General features: G+C 39.3%; 1 protein-coding gene; it reads left to right on the top strand.

Moving 5' to 3' along the window:
- Positions 1–14,278, top strand: part of LOC127508111 (zinc finger protein 234-like) — a 404,421-nt gene that overhangs the window by 277,017 nt on the left and 113,126 nt on the right.

Below are 14,278 nucleotides of genomic sequence, written 5' to 3' on the forward strand. Positions count from 1 at the left end.
ATCACACTAGTGTGCTTTAATGTTTAACCAGGAAATCTGTTTTGAAATGGTTTTGTTTTGTACAAAAATGGCACAAAGTCACACTTGTGGTGTTCCTAGTCAAAAATGACCGGCCTACGAAAAAAAAAACAAAAAAAAAAAAAAGCTAATAAATGTTTTCGGAAAACATTTCTGCATTGATAAAGGAAACCAACAAATGACTGCATTAAAGTGGTTTAAACAACTACTTTTTCTGTAGTTTTGCTTACTTTTGAACTTGAAGCATTTTTTGAGAAGAAAGTAATTAAATCAACTGATTTGATAAACATCATTTGTAACACTGAAGTGATTTGTGTAAGACTCATCATACAAACCTCAACAATGGTGACAATCAAAAAATAATTCAGCTGCATAATTTATGTGTGCTGCAATGCATGCTGGGAGCCATGAATGTGTTTTGTATGCTGGCATGAAGCATGTCACCATTGTTGTGTTTTTTATGCTGAATGTTGATGTATGTGAGCGTATAAATGGCACAAAACATGTTTTAAACAGAAAGATAACAATGTTATTTATACACTCAAAGACATCAACAACCTGATTAGTAATAAGTGAACCTGGTAATACTGTTTGTGGAGTTGTTTAATCCTCCTCTGCTGATATCTTCAGAGATTTATTGTTTTTTTGTTTTTTTATTTTAACTTCAGTTAATTTCATCTAAGGCTCTGACTGAAGAAAGTTTATGTTCTTATTTCTCTTTCTTTCAGTTCTTGTTCACAGCAGGTGTTTGAACGATTGAAAGAATGTTTCAGGAACATCATACTAACCTTTAAATATCATTCTATTAACATTAAGGAAACTGGACATTTTTATGTTCTTGGAATGTTACCTTTTAAAACATATTCCTCTAATGTCAAGAAAATGTCTGTCCCTGTATGTTCCCTGAAGAGGGAACGAAATGCTGAGTCAAAACGCTGTGGGAATGCCTCTACGTGATTGCATCGCAAAGCATGTATGTAATTAGTCCAATGGCGTGACGGAACGTCATCGAGCAGGAAACTAAAGCATACCCAGACCAAACAGTGTTGGCTTCTGATAGGCTAAAGAAAGTCATGCGTATATCATAAGTCATCGGTAACCAAGATGTTCCCTTTCGCAACGCTGTGGGAATGCTATACCCATGCCGCCGTACAAGCAAGTGCCTGTCTGTGTGAAATCGTATGCGCACACTAAGACAAGAGAACCCACGCCCCTGGAGTGGAGCCAAGGTCAAGGTCATAAAACCTCACAAATGTGTGCGGTGAGGACCAGCCAGCCACATCACAATCATCTTGGAAAAAATCTCCTGACAGTAATGCTTTAGATATGTAAAGTAATGCTTTAGAAGCAGCCATACTCCTGGTAGAGTGGGTCCGTACAGCCAAAGGTGAAGGCTGACCAGCCGACTCATAAGCAAGTGAGATGGCCTCAACCACCCACTTGCTCATTCTCTGCTTAGATGCGGAGAACCCCTTCCTGGGTGAACCAAAACAAGCGAACAGTTGTTCAGACTTTCTCCACAGGGCAGCTCTTTGGACATAAGCATCTAAAGCCCTAACTGGGCAGAGCAGATATAGTTTCTGACATCCTGAAAGGAGGAGACAAAAGGCCTGCAGTACGATAGATTATTACATTACATTATTAGTAGGAACCTTCTGAACATACCAAACTTTACTATACCAGGCGCAAATACCAGACATGAGGGAGAAACCAAGAGGGCTTGAATGTCTCCAATTCTTTTGAGAGACAAGATAGTGTTGTGGTTTCTACTTCACTTCTCAAAGATCTTTGACTCAAGAAGCTTTATTGTACAACAAAGGAGACAGCCTCTTTAGGAGACAGCTCCAGATCTTTGTTTTAGCACACATATTTATACCATGTGATATGAGCTAAGGACCAAGTTATGTGATCATATTTACCACATTCATGTTCTCTACACATGTACAGGCCTTACACTTAACATATTATGCTATATTATACTCAATTTTACCATAACAAAATCTTCTACAATAGCGAGTTTTCAAGAGTGAGAAATTTCTCAGAAACTTCCGCAATAGGCTCTAAGGGAGCCAAATAAAGGCCTTATAATACAATGGCCAGGTCCCAGGCCCTCGTGCGGACTGCAGGTCTAAGCCTCAAAGTGCCACAAAGGAAACAGGTAATTAGAGGGTGTCTCTCCAAAGATAGGAGTGTGGTAATCTGCAAAGGCCGCCATATACACCTTTATTGTGGAGGGGGATAACCCTGCTGAGAATTGCTCCTGCTGGAACTCCAGCACTGCACCCACTGGGCAGTTAACTGGGTCCAACTGATTTCTGCACCAAGAAGTGAATAATCTCCACTTCAAGGCATAAAGTTTCCTCGTGGATGGAGCTCTGGAGTGGAGGATGGTTGACAGTTGAGAGATCTGAACTTATGAGCTGGGCCCCCTCAGAGGCCAAGCCCACAGTTTCCACAGCTCTGGATGGGGGTGAAGAACCAACCCCTTCGCCTGAGAGAGAAGGTCCCTCCTGATCAGAGAGCCGTCGAGGAGAGACACAAGGTCTGAGAACCATACTCGGGCTGGCCAGTACAGGGTTATTAGCAGAAGAATAACCCCGTCCCGGCGAATTCTCTCCAGAACTCCCGGGAGCAGAGCGATCAGGGGAAAAGCGTAGAGACGTAGCCTCGGCCATGTCTGTACCATAGCGTCTAGCCCAAGAGGAGCTGGATGAGTAAGGGAGAACCACAGTGGACAGTGTGTTGTCTCTAGAGATCCGAACAGATCTACTTTCACTCGTCTGAACTTCAAACTCCCAGCTTCAAAATACTGCAGAACTGGGGGGTTTACCAAAACCTGTTTTAGTTTTGTGAAAGCCATGTCATGAGTCTCATGCCAGCACCACTCCGAATCCAGATGAAGCAACTGTCTCAAGGGACCAGTGATGTCACTGTATTGGGGAGTGAATTTTGACAAGTAATTTGTCATGACCAGAAACTGCTGTAATGCTTGTTTGTCCTGAGGTACTGGCATTTTTTCTTTGCTGCCACCATGGCTGATACCTATTCCGTTGCCTCAGTTACAGGTCCAATTCTGCTTTCACTTTTTCTTTCATGGCCATTGGTATTTTTCGGGGTGCACAAATTACCCGGCTCACTGTGTTATCCAGTCTCATGTGATATACAACTGGCAGGCTGCCAATGACTTCACAATCAAAAAGATCTCTGTATTCACATACCTCAGGTGCTTCAGACGCAGTATGTGTACATCAGGGCCCAAGCTGGATAAGTCCCATAGCGATGCTATCCTGTAAACCGAGAAGAGGTTTCACATCCCGATTGGCAGTGGATGCACTGCAAAACTGCCGTTCACACAGTGTTGATTGTCTCTCCTCCATAAGTCACGAGATTGACTTTCTCTGTTGTGTTGATGGGGATGGTGTGATCGACACTATTCAGCATCCGTTTGGATATCACATTACATTTGGTGCCTGTATAAACTTTTACTTTCAATTGAAGATCTCACCCTTCTGATTGGTGAGCTCAACTGGGTCACAGAAAAAAGTGTCCTGCACATTATCCTCAGGTTGTGCATCTAGCTCATGTATTCTACCCTTTTGCTGGACCCTGGGCTGGTGGAATGTTTTAACACCAACTGGCTGTGCAGGTGCAGCATCTCGCGAAGTTGTTTAGTTTGCCACAGTTGTTGCAGAGTTTGTTGTATGCATAGCACATACTTTTTTTCTGAAGAATGCTGACCATTACAGTTTGAGCAATGAGCTTTTTGCAGAGCACATACTTCTGTGTCTTTTCTCAGTTGTTTCATACTCCTTTCTGAGTGTTCATGAAGCAGACATATTATAACAGCCAGGTCCAGGGTGAGATTTTTACATAAAAGTGTTTACGAACAGTGTCATTTTCTATACTGCAAATTATGCGGTCCCTAATGAGTTCATCTTGTAGCGACCCGAATTCACAGTTCTTTGCCAAGATTTTCAAAGTGGAGACGTAGGCTTGCACAGATTCACCAGCTGTGTCTATCCATGATTACGTTTTTTGCAGGTAAGCACAGTTCAGAGAATTTGGCTAAAAGTACCTCTGGATCCTCGTGATCTTCCCCATTCACACAGACAAACGCTTCAGTGAATACCGAATAGAAATAAAGAACCTTTGAGTCCTGTATCGCTCTTCTTTCCTCCTCATCTCACTAACATGCCAGTGGGCGGGGCTAACGTTGCAATGATGAAGTAGGTGTTGATTTCTTCTGTGGAGGCAGGGTTTCACCTATCTATGACCAGGATCAGTCGTTCAATGGGCCAATAAATGCTTTTATTTGACTAACAAGGAAGTTTTCAGTTCTGAAACTTACAGGATATTCTTATACTACGATGACCTCTTATTTATCAAATGCTCGAGGAAAAGTTGATTTCTCGATTCATGACCCTTTAAACTGACAACTTTAGATTTGAATCCATGGTGGAGAAAATAGTTCTGCACAAAAGAGGGTTTTATAGACACGCCGTTGTTTTTATTTATTTACACACTCGTGCCGTAGAACTGTTGCACAAACACAATATCACACTCGTAGCCGTGCGATATGGCTGTATATCAGCACGCTGTGATTACCTATGGCCGAAACACAGCCGTGCTGATATACAGCCATATCGCATGGCTACGAGTGTGATATTGCCAGGGCCGTCACGTGCCTATAGGCGAACTAGCTAGTGCAGCTAGTGGTTGCGTGCTGATTTTTTTTTTTTTTTTTTATGTTGCAGAATTGAAAAAAAAAAAAGATATCCGAAAATATGCATGTACATGCTTTTATTTTAGTGCAAGTTTATTAATAAATCAATAAACAAAACCTCCAGTCTTTCACATACATCTCAAATATCGAGTTTAATTGTGATTGTGAAGTGGGGGCGGCACGACGGTGTTTTGCCTAGAGCGGCAGTTGAGCTTGTGCTGGCCCTGGATATTGAGACAGACAAACAATAATTAGGACATACAATTCACATAGAGCACTTGCTGAAGACACTGTTTGGTCTAGGTATGCTTTATAGTTTCCTGGTTGATGACGTCACCCACCAATGACGTTCCGTCACGCCATTGGACTGATTCAATACTTGCTTCACAACACAATCACGCAGAGGTGTTCCCACTGTGTTTGGCGTTGCGCGAGTTCCCTTGAAAAAGGACTGGACATTTTTTTTACGTTCCAAGAACCAACACTGAATATTTGGAGAATGTTCTTATAACAAAAATCTGTTAGCTGTGAAGGTCTCCACTGTCCTGCAGAGTTTAGTTCCAACCTGCTTCAGCACAGCACCTGCCTTTGTATTTTCAAGTGATCCTGAAGAGCTTGATGAGCTGATTCCGGTGTGTTTGATTAGTTGGAACTAAACTATAACAGATAGTGGCCCTCCAGGAGCAGGATTGAAGACCTCTGGGCTAGTCTACGGAGGATTGTTCTTGTTGCCTAGAACCTGTGACAGCTGCTGTTGACGAGTGGCAGTAACATTTGTACTGGATTTTTTTTTTTAAACTTATATTTAGCTGTCTGAAAACACAAACTGTGTAAACATGTTCACAAGTTGTTGTTGTTGTTTTTTTTGTATCATTAGATATTCAAGTGAAGTACCTTTAAAAGTGTAATCCAGCTATTTCGCTAAAGACAATCCTGTCGCCAGCGCACAATTAATTCTTGGGTATGCTAGACTGTGAAGGATCCATCTGTTGTATCCTCCATTTTCTGGGAAACGAAGGACACATCTTGAGGCCGCATTTGAAGGAGCCTTCGCTGTGGCACAACTGGCCTTCAGATGCGGCTTTCGAAGGATGCAGCCTCTGAGTTGGGACACACCTCTCGTTAAGTTTTTTTTTTTAAAGAGAGAGGCCAAAGTGAACATGTAACATGAAACGTGAACATGAAAATGTACAGAGATGGGCCAATATGATTCTGTATCATTGAAAGGTGGATTCAAGACCTCTTACAAATTTCTTTACAAGCAATTTAAGGCAAGTCACTAGAGGCAAAATAGTTTTGTCATGCACTGGTCAATTTTGAGATTTTGGGCCATGTGTCATGACTTGTTTCTGATTGGTGGGAAGAAAATGTTTTGCATTTTATGTATTTGTGTCTGTAGATTTCACTGAAATATCTAATATCTAATAAATATCATTTGAAGTTTTTTCCTCAAGCACTAGGCCACAAATATTTATTAAACCTTACAGTTTTATTCCTGTTCTGAAGGTATTTACAGAGAGGTTTGTTCATATATAATTTGCCTGATTTTACACAACATGTTATTCCTAGAAATACTGTGAAAATGTTTTTATTATTATTATTATTATTATTATTATTATTATTATTATTATTATTATTCTGGCTGCACTTGACTTTATTTAATGTTCAGGTTTTGGTTCTTGAAATGTATATAAATTAGTTCATATTTAATTAGATAATGCATTGTTTGCATATTTGAACATAACATTTCTGAATTGCATTACTAGTAATACAAAAATGTTTGTAATTCTTAGTGTAATCAAACAACTGGGGAAGTATGGTGATATCTATTAAACTCCTTATTTACCTGGAGTATTTTGCCTTAATACAATAATTATTGACAAATTTAAAATTGAGACAATGATATGAAATTAAAAAAAAAAAAAAAAAATCTTTTAATTCACCTCATCAGTCCATTACCAGTGATTAACAACGTTTAAAAGACTCATGAATGTAAACTTGGTACAAAAACAGTTACACTGTATATGAATATTATTTACTTTCAATAATTACATTTATATAAGATATTTCTCCAAGACGCTGGTGCCACAAGTCTACAGTATGCTGTTGTTTTATAGAGTGGATTTATGTAACTGTGTAGTGTTTGGCCAGAGCCCCTCTTCAAGAAGCTTCCCATAAACAAATATTTTTCTGGAACATTCTAATAATATTTTAGCCAGGGCCAAAGAGCCTGCTTTGCCTATGTGTCAAACAGAAGGTTAATTGTGAGAGGGCTGCATCTGGCAGTTTACTGGTGGCACAGCAGTTTTATAAAAACTGTGCTGTTTCACTTCAGAAAGTAGCTTATCAAGGTAAAGGCCCAATAATTACATTTAGATCTGATATCACCATTTGAATATGCTTGTAATTTCGGTGAGTGTCAAGTAATAGTAAAAGCGGTTGTAATAGAAACGCACCTGGCTCTGACTTCTACTTCCAACTTTTCTTCATGTAGGCTGAAGTAGGGTTTCTTTGGCGTTAAAGTGACACTGAATGCTGGGAGATCTAGGGAACAAGAAGAAATAGGGTTATTCTAAGCATGCATGGCAGAAGGTAAATGTCACCATGAAGAATGTAAAGAACTTACCATATTTCTTTACATCAAACACCACGCTGAATGTGTTTTCTTTAACATCATCAAACTTTGCAACAACTTTCCATTTTCCCTCTCTAGGAATTGAAAACAAAATATTAATTACAGAATTGGTGTACAGTAGCTAAATTGCCAAATAGTAGTACTGCCCTGAATTAGCTATTTCACATGCACATGATTCTTAATACAGTGTTGTTACCTCAAGGTTTTTTTTTTTTTTTTTTTTTTGTTGTTCTTTGTTTTTTTTTTGGGGTGGTAGTTGTGCTTGAGGCCCTTTGAAACTACACATCATCATAAGAATCAAGACACTTTTGAACTGGCAATGCACCCAATTTCATGGATGGCAAAAAAACTAATTTTATCATCTGCCATTGGGGGTAAAAAAGTAACTTTGGGCCCTTGGTTTTGCACTACTAGAAAATTAGGTAACCCCTTATTTTGATGGTCCCATTTAGAAATTCTATTGACTATAAGTAACTTTGTAATTGCATGTAAACTAACTCTCATTAGAGTAGTAGTAGAGTATTAGTAGACTATTAGGGTTCGGGTTAGTAGAATATGTTGACATGTAGTTGGAGAGTTACTTACATGTGTTTTGGGGAGCATTAAAATAATGAGTTAGCAGATATTAAGCATACTCTACTCATATAATGATAGTTAGTTGGCATAATTTCGAAGTTACCAGTCAACAGCATTTCTAAAGGGGCCCATAAAAATAAAATGTTACCGAAAATTAAAACACAAAACTAATGGTTTCTTTGCATACTTGTCCAAAGTGTGGAGGCGGTAGCTTTCAGAGAGAATCCCGTCGCTTGCACTGGCGTTGGAGCTGATGTGCACCACAACACCATCTGGGTTCTGATTGTTCCATGGAGGTATATATTAAAAAGTATCAATAATGAAATAAAGTTATGCAATGACATGAAATGAAATTAAGCTCATTTTAATGATAATGACAGTCACCTTAATCTCAAGAGATATGTTTCTGTTGAAAGCTTGGAATTCATGATTGGATACAAAAGCCCTGTAATGAACTGAGAAATTCAGAGATAGAAAGTGAGAAGTGATAGTGATACAGACTTGTAATTTAACAAACTTTGTGCTCAATAGGGCTGGTTACTGACACAAATTTCACAATTCAGGAGCTTTTGATTTGATTCAATTTGGTTTGGGTTTTGTGTGTGTTCATGTCTTTTAGTTTGCAATTTTCCTTAGTCATGTTTCCTGCTTCCTGTTTGCCATCCCTTGTGAATGTGTCATGTTCTGATTGGTTGTTTTAATCATGTGTCACGTTCTTATTGGTTCACTGTGTTTCTTGCTTTCAGGTGTTTCTTGTTAAGGCTGTGTAAATATAGCCCTCGTGTTTCATTGTTCCTTTGTCTAGCTTTGTTATCTGTAAATAGTGATGGTGAAATGACGCTTGGCGAAGCACCGAGGCTTTCCCCTTAACTGTATCATAAAGTGGTTCAGTACTTGAAGCTACACGGTGCACACTAACAACATTTCGTGGTCGAAAGGTTGAAAAGCTGCCTTTGGGTCCCAGACCCAGGTTCTACGTCAGAACGCCGGCTCAGTATTGGCCGGCTCCTGCGTCAGCATCACACGCATGCGTCCTGCTGCTCATCTGAACAGGCATCGGCCAATACTGAGCCAGTGCTGGACGTAAACAGTGTAGCAGAATGACACAGAACAGAAGAGATTGTTAAATAAAGTCCTTATTTTTGTTTCGTTTTTGCGCACAAAAGGTATTCTTGTTGCTTCATAACATTAAGGTTGAACCACTGCAATCACGTCGACTATTTTAAGATGTCTTTAGTACCTTTTCCTTTCTACTCTGAACGTTGCTGCAAGCCATTGAATTGTCAGAGCATGCTCTGGTGTAAGCCAGGCCCGCATCCAGGCCGAGTTGAGAACTGCCCCCAGGAAAGCGATTCTCCTGCTTGGGAGACAGAGAGCTTATGGCTAAGCTCTCTGTAATTGAAGCAAGTAACCTCAAATGATTGTCCCCAAAATCCAGCTCAACACTCCGGGGATGGTCTGCTATGCCTGAGTCGAGTGGCAAATGGTTGAAGTATTACAGGTTGCGTCTTGCACTGAAGTGCAAGAACAGTGCCTGTTACAGCATTGAGATTAAAAGTGTAGTGTTTGGCCGGATGGAGGCGTGGCTTGACTTTCGGCTCCGCTTTCGGTGCCTGTGTTGCTGCTGAGAAGCAGAACGCAAGTGCAGTAAGGCAAGACTCATGCTCTCGCAGTGAGAGCATCCATCTTTGATGAATGCGGCACTGGCAAGTGAAGAGTTGTAAAACAACTGCCGGCGAAAAGATTCTCTCTAGAGAGAGATATGCTCTATGAGTCTCACCCGATAGTCACAGGTGAGAAACATAATATTCAGTTGCAGAGCTGTGGCGCTGAGATCGCTGTTGCAGTGCAAGCAGTACTGGGGAATTCCCGTGGGATAAAGACCGGCGTGAGCTCACTGAGGGGGCTTTCACACTGGGCTCTTTTGCTGCGGTCCGAGCCCGGGTGTGATTATTCCCGGTGCCCCCCCGCAGCGTTGGTCTGGTTTTACACTCAACTTGATTCTATCAAACCCTGGAGCGTTTGCGATCATCTTACGTCATCACAAACGTGCACGGTGCATGATAGAAAACAGAATGCGGGTCAGTAAATTGTGTTTTCTATTATTTTGGTGCTATTATGTGCAGCAGAGTGTATGTGCGTCACATGTAGATGGTTTTCCGCTGCTTGCAAACAGACTAATTTGAGGAGACAGCTGATTACATTAATGCCAGCAGCCATATCACCTTGTAGCCCAAGACTGGTTGCCCACCGAAGCTAAGCAGGGCTGAGCCTGATTGGTACCTGGATGGGAGACCTCCTGGGAAAACTAGGTTGATGTTGGAAGAGTTGTTAGTGAGGCCAGCAGGGGGTGCTCACCCTGTGGTCTGTGTGAGTCCTAACTCACACAGGGCACTATCCTGTCAAAAAGCACCGTCCTTAGGATGAGACATTAAACCGAGGTCCTGACTCTCTGTGGTCATTAAAAATCCCATGGCACTTCTCGTAAAAGAGTAGGGGTGTTACCCCGGTGTCCTGGCCAAACTCCCTCCATTGGTCGTTGAGCGTCATTCTCAGCTGCCGAGTATCAGCAGAAATGCACAGAAGTTCGCCCTTGTAGCAATCGCCAGATAGCCACAGGGGAGATACTGAAACAGCTTGAGTGCAGAGCACCACTCAGCTCTCTGGCAGAGCCTCAGCTCGTTTGCAGGGTGCCGCTGAGTCTGTGAGGCTTGTTCTACAGCAAGAAGGCTTCTTCTGTCTTCGGCAGGCTGTGCACCGATTGGTTTGCGCAGATATGCAGATATACCATAGATTTGTGTCGTTGCCACCACTCAGCCAATTGACTCGTGCAGATTCCTGCACTGCTATGGCTTGTGCAGTTTCACTGCGTTATTCAATAAAGGCTTCAACATTCGGAGAAAAAGGAGTTTTTCCCATCGTGTCAAGCGACGCAATACAAGTGAACCGTATCGGTAAGGAACTGTAACAGCTTTCACTAGCCCTCAGATCATTTTGTTACCAAGGAGCACTTTGGAGCTCCAAGTGCCCATTTTTAAAAAGGCACTAGTCAGAGAAAAAACCTTGCAGGAACCTCATTTTTTGTTATATCATCCTCAAACTTGAAACAACTTCTTAAGACTTGTGACTTTGGGCCAAGTGTAATTCTAGCTTTCGCAGGCATCTTTTATTGTATGTATATATATATATATATATATATATATATATATATATATATATATATATATATATATATATTATATATATATATATATATTTTATTTTTTTATTTTTATTTTTTTTATTTTTAGTATTTTTTTTTTTTCAATGATAAAAAGATGTTATGCAAAAAAACATTTCCATTCCAATATACTTCAGTAAGTAAGTAAATTTTATTTATATAGTACATTTAAACACAGCAAAGCTGACCAAAGTGCTGAACAGAGTATAGGGAAAAAAGCATGTCTAACTTTTTTTTGTTTTTACTTATATTTATTCCGAAACTTGAAAAAATAAAGCTCCTTTTGTTGACTTTTTTTTAAATGATACCACAACTATGCTCATACTCCAAATGGTTTAGGAAAGACAACTATTTTAGTTCAAGCATGTAATTTTTCTGTTTTTGGCTTTTCAAAAGGTTAAAATGAACCGATTTACTGATTATATATATATATATATATATATATATATATATATATATACACACACACACACACACACACACATTATAATCAGTTTTTAAAAAAGAAAAACATATGTTTCTACTCGTATTTATTCATTTTAAATATAAGCTTTTCAATAGTGGCTGTCATAAAAATGTGATTTATCAGATTTATTCAAAAGCACATAACATATTAAAGAACAGGTTAAGTAAAAACACAATGAATATTCAATATTGCACACATTCAGCAAAATTCTCCTCTCTTGAGTTCATATTAAGTTTATGCTCATGGCGTTTCTGAGGTAAATCTAACATCAAGTGACATATTGTTTCACAAGCTGTTTTACTGAGGTCTTTCCGTGGTTGAAATACTGATTGAGCGATTACGTTTTAATGTCTTTTAAAATACCTTCTAATATTCATTCATGTTTATTTCATGCTGTAACTAGCAGTAAAGCAGAAGACGATCAATTCACATGTGCTCTGTGCTGCCGCTTTCTGAGGTGATAAAGTAATCTGTCGTGCCATATTAAAGAGTGCCAAAAGAGTATTTGTTTGAATTTTGTGATAAAATTGACTGATATTTAAAGCTGATACTTGGTTTTGTGTCAAAAGTAACAAAGGACAAAGCTTACTGTGATTTAAAATTGAGAAATCTATATTTTTAACCCAGCCCCAGTGCTTAGTCATGCAGTGTGAGTTCTGACCTGTGTCTCCAGGGTTGTAAACCGGTTTATCAGTTTGAATGAAGATGTATCCAGACCGGAAGGACACCATGATAATTTTCTCAGCTTTGTGGAAACTCCCAAATTCCACAACCAGTCTCACAGATTTTTTCGAATTTTTTTTCAACAGGTTTGGATTGATCTTATGAAAAAAAAAAAAAGAGTTTAAGTGATAATTACTTATCTCAACAAGCTTTACCTGATTTAAAATTTTTAAGAAAAACTAACTATTATCAAGACATTTTGCTTAATTACAAAATTTCAGATTTATAGTTTCTATAAACACAGACAATAAATACACTTCATCTTCTGAGCAAACCTCAATGGTTTTGAGATCACTATAGCGGTTGTCTGAATTGAGGATGGCAGAGTCCCGCATCAGGACGGATTCCTTATCGAATGCATAGACAATGACTTTGACTGTGATTGGCTGGGACAGGCTGTGTGCCTCTAGTAAGATATTCAGTTTGGTTTCAAGCCTCAGCCTTGCTGGAGCTACCATGATAAACCTGACAGAGAATACATGCAGTCTCATTACAAAGTCCTTATCAGCTTTGCATAAAGTAAAAATATATGCATACTGGATCACCTGCTATCATAACAGAAAGTTTGTGTATCTTTACACTGATGAGATTGGAAAGTTGTGTACTTACTTTGGGGATGAGTCAAGAGTTTGATTGCCACTGTAAACACAAACAAACTACTTTACATTCTATTGTATTTAAAGGGTTGGTTCATCCAAAAATAAAAATGGTCATTTATTCACCCTTTTTTTATCTTTTATCATGTTGTTCTAAACCCAAAAGACTCAATGCCAAAAACTACATTTTTAATGACAGGTTTATGCCCCTCACTGAGTCTACCCAAAACTTTGACGTTCATAAAAACATTGTAAAAGTAATCCATATTATTTGAGCAGTTTAATCCAAGTCTTCTGAAGAGCAATTTTAATTTCATATGATGAACAGATTTAATTTACACTGTAAAAGTAGATTTGGTTTGCATTTAAAACAAAGATTTTTCAAGTATGTTTTACAAAAAAAAAAAAAAAAAACTATTATTTTAGTCTTTCCACTTAAATATTTCATGTTTAATTCAACGTGTTACATGCTGCTGTAATTATTTGTAAAAAAAAAATAAAAAAAAAAAAAAAAAAATCAACTTACCGGCTTTGGGAAGAAACCTGGTAATTGAATACCAATGGTATCCATAAAAGCAATGGAGTAAGCAGCTTCATCCTGCTGGATTGGCTACTCACAAAATGAGAACATGGCAACAGTGGGAAAACTGAAATAAGAAACATCCCTCCTCCCACTAAAGCAAAAATACCCTTTGGAAAAAAGCTCTTGGCCTCTGATTGGTGAGGAGGAGACCACATAGAAAGCAGAATTGCTGTCATGATTCGAGTAGTTGATTTGAAAAAATCTTTGATTGCAATTTATCACCTATGACAATTAACCGACAAAATACCAGACATGCTGTGTCCCACAGACGAGAATCTATGAATCGCAATCGCATTATTAGACCGTTTTCAAAGGCTGTATGACTGTCACACTCACACACATCAGAGTGGACTGTTCTCAGTTTGCTCCGTCTTACCTTGGTTAGTTTGTTGTCATGGATTTGGATTTCGGGAACACATAAAGTGCACATGTAAGCAATAAGATATGAGAGGCTGTGCTGTATTGTGAAGTCATGGCTGAAGGGCGTTGTGTGGTAGATTTTCCCCAACGCACCTGACTTAAGTTTACCTGATCACCTGGGGCGTCTCCTAATTGACACCCGAGCGTCTACTGGCGACACTCAATAATATACCTGATCTTCCGGGGCGTCTCCTAATTGACACCCAATAATATTTCGGTCAACGTCTTGACCCTTTTAAACCTAGTGCTCCCTAACTATTAAAATTTAGATGGTTGTCTAACTGTCCCTAAGTTTAATTTCCACTTTTCTTCTATTTG

The sequence above is a fragment of the Ctenopharyngodon idella genome, chromosome 3 (genome assembly GCF_019924925.1).
Source record: "Ctenopharyngodon idella isolate HZGC_01 chromosome 3, HZGC01, whole genome shotgun sequence".
Lineage (NCBI taxonomy): Eukaryota > Metazoa > Chordata > Actinopteri > Cypriniformes > Xenocyprididae > Ctenopharyngodon > Ctenopharyngodon idella.